Here is an 8,737-nt window from a genome sequence, read left to right on the forward strand (position 1 = left end):
ACACACTACCACACCCAGCTAATTTTTTTACTTTTTGTAGAGACAGGGCTTCACCATGTTGTCCAGGCTGGTCTCAAACTCCCAGGCTCAAGCAATTTGCTGGCCTCAGCCTCCCAAAGTGCTGAGATTACAGGCATAAGCCACTACAGCTGGCCTTACCTTGTGGCTTTTCAAAATCAGGTCATGGCCGAAAATCAGTTTTAAAACTAAAGAGTTTGGAGTTTCCTTGGTCACCTCCAATCTCATCTCACTTCTAACTGATGGCAGGAATGGGGGGTCTGCCCTGACCCAGGGTCCTCCCATTCAGGACCCTCTTGGATCTGTCTCCTGAAGTCTTGGCCTAGCCTTCTCCTTAAGATTTTGACGACACAATCATTGGTTTCCCTGCAGCAGTCAGATGTGGCTTCCCTTTTACAGGACAGTCAGGTAGGATGCTCACCTGGTGTCCCGGCCTCTATGGGCAGTCAGCAGGGAGGGCTTCCAGGTGGCCCAGGGCTTATCACAGCTTCACTCCTCAGACCATTAACAAATGCCTGAGATGACACGTTTCATTGGCATTTCTTCTCTCTTAAATCTTCTATAGCACTTCCCAGTTTACAAAGCACCTCCTCCGCAGGCTTTCTCCAGCTACACAACTTTAGATCAAGTCACAGGAACCTGAAGGACACCACAGATGCTGCCAGCAAGGGCATCTGGAAGGCCTGGGGTCCACAGTGGCTCAGGAAGTTAACTGCGTTCTGATACCCACTAGCCTGCTCACCTGGGCCTTCCTAGCTCAGGCTTCTCACCTGTGAACAAAGACAGTGGGAGCAGTTCCTTACAGGACTCTAATGAGAGCTGTTGGGGAGATAAATCCCTAGCAAGGCAGAGGTCTCTCCACAGAACAGAAAAGGAAGGAGGCAGTTTTGTTAATGACTAAGCACATCTAACTACAGCGTGTTGCAGCCCACCTGTGAAGAGAGCACACACAGAAATCCCAGCAACTTTTTTTTTTTTTTTTTTTTAGATGGAGTCTCCCTCTGTGGCCCAGGCTGGAGTGCAGTGGTGCGATCTTGGCTCACTGCAAGCTCCGCCTCCCAGGTTCCCACCATTCTGGCTCAGCCTCTGGAGTAGCTAGGACTACAGCCGCCCGCCATCATGCCCGGCTAATTTTTTTTTTTTTTTTGTATTTTTAGTAGAGATGGGGTTTTACCATGTTAGCCGGGATGGTCTCAATCTCCTAACCTTTGGGAGGCCCACCTTGGCCTCCCAAAGTGCTGGGATTACAGGCATGAGCCACCGCGCCTGGCCGACTCCCGTATATTTAACCACCATATTCATAAGCTGTCAGGATTCATGGCCCCTTGTCTTCCCATAAGAAGCTCAACAGTGCCCTTTACTGCATGTTTTATAAAGTTCATCCTAAACTCACTCGGGAATCCAGGCGACCTTTTGCTTTAGTCAATTGCCTTTATCCAGGGAATAATAAAACTTCAATTACCGTCCCTGCTAGCAGATGGTTCCAGCTGCAACCATCAGGTTCTTAGGTTAAAGCCCACAGGTATAGGGAGTGTGTGGTGCTGCCTTCTCAGATGCTTATATTTCAAAAAGGGATGCATCCACGACATTTGCATAACATTTTTGGGTTGTAAAAGTAGTAGGTGGCTTATCTTTACCAAGATTTATCTACATATGGAAAGATGAGAAAAGATTCGTAGTCACTGGGTCAAAAATGCTCTAGGAACGTGGGGAAAACGTCTCCCTCTTCACAACAAGAATAATTCATTTGTTAAATGTACCCTTACAATATTAAATAATGCGTGTGAAGTGCCTGGCCCATAGAAAGAGCTCGGTAACAATAGAAATGCTGAGAAGGCCTATGCTGACTTTCCTCCCATTCATGCTCATTAGAGGAGATTTCTTGGGTGGTGATGAGAAGCACAGCTGACGGCATAGGCAGGAGTTCCCCTGGGTCCTTGGGGGCCTTGGCTGGGACCCTGGCACAGAAACACAAAGCTTTTCTGACTTTTAAAAGTTTTTGCCCTGGTGTGGCAACTGTTGAGTCTCTGACAAGAAAGGAAATGACCCTTGTGGGAAAGCGGGAGATGAACCCACAGTCCCCACAAGGCACGCAACCTGTGGATGCCTGGACACAGACCCTATGGCTGCATCCCTTCCTGCACACGCCTGCATCTGGCACAGAAGCTGAGGCTGGGGGAGCTAAGTCTGTAAGGGATGGCACATCCGGGGCTGGGTCCCTCTGTGTTCTGTCCTTCCAGACATCAGACCCCTGGGGACAGAGGAGGCTGGGAACTGGCTTTGACCGACACAATTTTCCTCCTGTCATTGAATCCTCCGGCAGACTCTGAGAGGTAAAAATCACCTCAGTATGGAGAAGATGAAAGATGACCATTCAAGAAACAGTCACAATCCCAGGACGAGGGAGGAACACACTGTACCTGTGGGCTTCCCTGGAAACGGGCCGGGGGGCCTGGGATAAAGATATTAAAATTCCTTCAGACTCTTCTGTGAGGCTGGTGCAAAACCTTGTGCACCAACTTAATAGAAATTTTGCTGAACTCCTCAGTGTAGTAAATGCCCATTTTGGACATGCAGAGTGGGTTCCGCCTTCAGATGCATAGATGATAATGTTGGGGGTCTATTTTCAAAACAATGTTTTCATTTTTTGCCTGAATATACTGAACGATGTCTGTTACTCTGCATAGCTCCCCAGGCCCTCAGGGGATGACTCCTGCGCCAGTGCCCTGGCTTCAGCCTCCCTCCCATGAGCAGCCAGGTGGGGTGACTTTCTGGTCAGGTGGTCGAGGGCAGAGGTGCTGCGATCCTGTCGTTACCTGGCAGAACCACAGGCCAGGAGGCAGGCCGGTGGCCCAGCACAGGCTTTGTCAGGGTGCAGGGACAGGGATATTGGACATTAAGTTATTTTTACAGCAGCACAGTTTTCTCATAGGCACACTTTAGACACCACCTTCCCATTTGCTGGATGGAGGAAGGGGACTGACGCTCACTGAACAGAGGGCACCTGCAGGGCCTCAGCAGGCACAGAGAGGGACTGCCTGGAGCCTGGATGGGGCTCATCCCTCTCTCTACCCAGTCCCTGAGCCAGCTGCAGGCTGGGCAATGCTCCCTGGGGTCAGTCTCTGTGGTAACAGGAAAGGGCTTCATAGCTTTCACCTCCTTTCCTGCCATCTCCTGGGTTCACAGTGAGAGCTCAGCCCAGACCCTGGCAGGTCTCGATTCTGGGGACGTATCATCCGTGCCATTATTATGGTTTGTCGCTAGGTGGGAGGATGAGAGGGTTGTGCTGAGCACAGGTGCAGCTGTCTTTCCTCCAGCTGCATCAGGGAAGCAAGATACGGGGTCACAGAGGACTTGGGCTGAGCCAGGCCCTCCTCTCTCCTCTTTGCCAGCAGAGGGGCTGGTCATTCTTGTTGAAGCATCGGTTTCCCTGTGCCAAGTACAAAAGAGTGCCCCCACAAGGCTACCATGGGGGTACAGGTCCCTTGTGTGCCAAGTGCCAGGCCTGTGAACCCGCATGCTGGTGATGCTGAGTGAGCATGGGTGCTTTGCCCCCTTCCAGACAAGTCCCCAAGCGCCTGGGGCCTGGGAGCAGCACACCCTGCCTGCAGCAGCACCGGGGCTGCCACAATGGTGAGGCCAAGGCGAGGCCAGGTGGGCAGCCTATGAGGAGAGGGGTGCACCTGCCCTGCCTCGGCTGGGGTGTGTTACTATAGAATGAGACCACCGCTTCTGCTCTTTCCCAGCTTTTCCCTGTCTCCCCTTTTCCCTAGTTTATAAGACAGGAGAAGGAGGAGAAAGCAAAAAGTTGGAAAGAAACAGAAGTAAGATAAATAGCTAGACGACCTTGGCACCACCACCTGGCCCTGGTGGTTAAAATAATAATGATAATATTAACCCCTGACCAAAACTACTAGTGTTATCTGTAAATTCCAGATATTGTATGAGAAAGCACTGCAAAACTTTTTGTTCTGTTAGCTGATGCATGTAGCCCCTCGTCACATTTTCCACGCATGCTTGATTTATCATGACCCAAAAAGGCCACATATTTCTTCTTCAGGGAGCTGAGTTCTTAAGACGTGAGTCTGCCGATGCTCCCGGCCAAATAAAAAACCTCTTCCTTCTTTAATCTGGTGTCTGAGGAGTTTTGTCTGCAGCTCGTCCTGCTACACTGTCATCTAAAGGAAGAGATGATGATACTACTTCCACTACCGGAGAAGGTACACACCCCCCTGTGTTATTGTTCCTCATAACTTGTGGGGGAGAGCATGATATTACTTCTAATATGACAGTGGCTTGACACCCAGTCTGTGATATTGCTCCTGATTTCCAGTAGGTAAAGTATGATGTTCCTGCCAAGAGAGTAGTGGGTGTACAGCCACCCTGTGATATGTCTCCAAATATTCAGGGAAACACAGGAGGACATTACCCCAAATCTCCCAAAAAGTGTACACCCATTGTGTGGTATGGTTCCTAATATCCAGAGGTGCGATAGGAGAAGGATGGTATTCTTCTCCTATCGCAGGCTGTGTACACAAAAACTGTGAAATTGTTCCTAATATCCTGAACAAAGGAGATTGTTAGTAATGGACACACATTGCAGGGGGAGTAATGATTACGATCCACATCGTAATGGTGAGTAATAGCAACTCCCTCTCTCCCCTTCGCTGTTACGATCCTCATCGCAAGGGGTGAGGAACCCCCCACGATATGGGGAGTAATAGCATTCCCCTCTCTCCCCCTGGCCTTATATAAGGAGGCTGGCCTTATATAAGTGCCCCCCCAATGCCATCGTAGACTTTAATGTATTCACTTAAAGTTTTTCCTCATTTAGATCTGCCAATCCCTTAATAGGTCTAATTGCTGCCTGACATACTGTATTAACATTTTCATGAGCAAGCAGCTGAACAATCACTTTCTTGGCATGAGAACTGCAAATAGCCTTTTGAGCGACATCCAGCAAAGGAGTGGTAGAATCTGGAAAAGGCTCCCTTGGACCCTGTTGAACTGTGTTAAAAGAAGGATAAGCAGAACTAGCGTGGTGAATTTTTTCCCAGGCTCTTAGGCATGTAGTTCCGAGCTGATCAACAGCCTTATCACCCATTACCATCTGTTGATTTAGAGTACTCCATGCCTGTCCGACACCAAGCAATTGATCAGATGTGATATTAACGAGACGTTGGTCTTGAGCATTTCTGCGTGCCTGATTTGTTGCTTCATCTGTCCACCAGGTTTTCAATTGGAGAAATTCAGAGGGGGACAGGGTGGATCGGGCTAATGCCTCCCAATCCATACGTATTCAACGTCTGTTATAAGCCACACATTGTAACAAGGAATGAACGTAAGTAGAATTTGGCCCATATTGTCCAATTGTTTGCTTTAAGTCTTTTAATATTTTAAAAGAAAATGGCTCCCAGCATGCTTGAGCAAGTTCTCTAGCCTACTCAGCTGGCGAAATAATGACCAGAAACTGCCAAGCATTCAAATTCCCCATTTCTTGTGCCTGGCAAATGGATGCCTGGATTGTCCCTGTGCCATAATTTGTATTTGGACCAGCTCACAGCACTCTACATAGTTAGCAGGTGGGCAAGCCTGGATCATTCCCTTGTGGTAATTGGCTGTTGGACAAGCCTGAAGCTTCCCTTCGCCATAGTTACTGGCGGGGCCTGCAACAATGGGAGCCGCAAGGCGCATCTCAGGCTCCCCTTCCAAAAATTCCTGAGGCTGGCCTGGGGGTGGCCATTCCAGACCTTCCCCTAAAGGCGCAGTAAGTGGCACAGTTTCTTTTCTACGTTTTTGGAGATTAGCATACATACATGCCTTCTCGTTTCTAGCCCTTTTTAAAACTAGACTGTCATGGTTCACTTTGCTGATAATTAGACTCCTGATTATTCAACTTTCCTATGTCATCCTGAAACTCCTCCTTCTCCTCCTCAGTGTGGAAGGGCTCCAGTGCTCCAGTGCGGACCACACAGACCAAGCAGAGACAGGAATATCGTGGCCCTCTTGTTATGATCGTTTTAAGTCTGATCCGACCTTGTCCCAATCTTTTACATTCGTGGTTCCATATTCCGGGAACCAAGGAGAATACTTGTCTACCAGATGGAACAAAGATGTGAGATTTTGGGTCCTCACAATTACCCCTCCGCGGCGCAGTAACTGCCGCATAAGGCTTAAGTAATTAGCGAACTCACTCTCAGCCCGACCCACATTTTCCCGAGGTTTCCCTGGAATTCTCCGAGCGCCCTGCTTACCCTAGGGCTTGAAGTGAAAACCTACTTGGGAGTCCTTTGTCGGTCGTCCTGGGCTTTCCACGCTCTGGTGTTCCTTCACTGGATTATTTGTAGAGATTATTTGTAGAGATTAGGGGGAGCCCGGCCTTGGGCACCAGAGACCAGCCTGGGCAACCGAGGGAGACCCCCGTTTCTACCAAAAAAATAAAGTAATAATAATAATAATAATTAGCCAGGTGTGGTGTCACACGCCTGTAATCCCAGCTACTCCATGAGAAGTCAGACAAAACCTGACACCAGAGACTGATTTTCTTCTAAAATGCTTTCTCCAAAAGATTTTTAAAACAAAAGGGGGAAATTGGAAAGGAAAATATTTGGGTCCCCCAAATCACTAAGATAAAGGGAAAAGTCAATCTGGGAACTGCTTAGGGCAAACCTGTCTCTCATTCTATTCAAAGTCATCTGCTGCTCACTGAGAAGAATGCATATCTTATTGCCTCCTTTGGAAAGGTTCATCAGAAACAAAGAAGAATGCAACCGTTTGTCTCTCACCTACCTGTGACCTGGAAGCCCCCTCCTGGCTTTGAGTTGACCCACTTTTGCTTCAGGTTGTACCGGATCAAACCAGTGTACATCTTACATATGTTGATTGATGTCTCCTGTCTCCCTAAAATGTGTAAAACTGTCAGATACAGTCAGTTTCTCTCCCAAGGTTTGGCATGTTAATGTTCTTGTGTTTTGTTGTCAAACCCAACTTTCTTGTTCTCCATGCCTCCTTGCCCTTAGTTACTGTAAACAACCTTCCCATCAGTTCTAATCAATCACTCACATCTGTTCCCTTGGTTACCTGCTCTGCACCCATTTCTCCCTTCGAAACCACACGTCCCACCGTTGTAACTCATGACTCCCTTCCCCCTTCCTTACCTGGGAAAGTATTCACAAATAGCCAACGGGGTCAGATTAGATCTTGAGGTCTGGCCCCAGCCCATGCCAGAGGTAGGGATTGCGTTAGGAATAAAAACCCCGGCTTTCCTTTGTTTAGTGCTCTTGCGACTGTGATTGATGCGAGCTGCACGCTTCCGCAGAGGTAAATTGGGTTGCTGATAAAACTTTCACTTGAGTGCTGGTTTCACTTTGGGGCACCGAGCATTTATCTTCAACAAAACCAAGCTGTGCTCTGACCACCTGGGGCAGCTGTCATCAGGACATCCTGAGGCTGTGTCATGCATAAGCATCCTGAACCCTGGCAAAATAAACTTTCTAAATACTCTTATCCCCAAATGCTCAGGGAGACTGATTTGAATAATCATAAAACTCCGAGGTTGCACTCCAGCCTGGGCGACAGAGCAAGATTCTGTTTCAGAAAAATAAATAAAATAAAATAAAATAAATGAAATAAAATAAAAAGATAAAATAAAATCCCCGATCTCCCGCACAGCCGCCTCTGCGTGAATTACTCCTTCTCTATTGCTATTCCCCCGTCTTGAGAAACCGGCACTGTCTAGGTAGCGGGCAAGGTGAACCCACTGAGCAGTTACAGAATTGTCATTACATTGCTTGCAATTTTATATCTATATTATGCACAGAGAGCTATAACCTTGTATACAAGGTTAAATGCGAATGTCCTCCTTCCGTGGTCAGATCCCAGGGCAGGAAGGACGCACCCCCTATAAACCGCTAGGCCAAAACGGTCATTCTGGCCTCATCCAGCCTCAGGTGAGATCGCAATCTCCTGTCACTCTGGGCCTGAGGGGGCGGGGCCTGAAGCCCCATACAATCAGGGACGCTGGGGTGGGGACCCTTCAATCAGGCGCGCCGCGGGAAAGGAGAGGGCGGCTTCCAGGATCTGGCTGGCGGGCGCTTTGTCTCGCCTTCGCCAGTTTAGGCTCTTTCTGTTAGTCTCTGCTGCTACTTCTTGGCTCCGGGAGGCCCAGGTGGCTCTGCAGCAGCCTCTGCCACCGTGTGACCTGCGGGTATTGGGACATCCCTAGCTGACGCCAGGACCCCCGGGAAGCCGAGGAATGGTGAGTGGACTGCGCCTGGATTCCCGAAGTGGGGAAGAGGGCTGGTTGAAACCTGCTGGAAGCAGCCATCGGCTGCGGAACCTGCGGACCGAGTCGCCGCGGCGCAGCCGGGCCTCAGTCCCCTCTGTGCAGGGCCGGGCGGCGCGGACAGCGGGACCCCTGCGTCCTGTATGTACCTGTGGGCGCCGGCCGGAGCCCTCTCCGAACCCCGCGCCTCCCCCACCCAGGTAGTGCGGTGACCACGGGAGGGTGATCCGGGAGAGCCCCGACTCGGTGTGAGGGGTTCCAGCGTGGGAGGAGCTGTGGTTCATGGAGCTTCCTGTCCCACCTTTCTCCCCCTAAAATTAACGTGAGGCTGTGTTAAAACGTTAAACGGTGTGTTTGAGCAAACGGCGATTCATAAACCGGGTACTGCAGTCGTGGTTTGTGGTTTGGGGTCCACAGGAGGGGCCTAAATGAGAG

At 49.5% G+C, this 8,737-nt stretch overlaps 2 pseudogenes; both read left to right on the top strand.

Annotated features, from left to right (window-relative positions):
* The first annotated feature begins 2,685 nt into the window (after positions 1-2,685).
* Positions 2,686-3,529, top strand: LOC105527494 (annotated as a pseudogene).
* A 4,743-nt stretch (positions 3,530-8,272) lies between these two features.
* Positions 8,273-8,737, top strand: part of LOC105527495 — a 6,233-nt pseudogene continuing 5,768 nt past the window's right edge.

Source organism: Colobus angolensis, unplaced genomic scaffold (genome assembly GCF_000951035.1).
Source record: "Colobus angolensis palliatus isolate OR3802 unplaced genomic scaffold, Cang.pa_1.0 Scaffold629, whole genome shotgun sequence".
Classification (NCBI taxonomy): Eukaryota; Metazoa; Chordata; class Mammalia; order Primates; family Cercopithecidae; genus Colobus; species Colobus angolensis.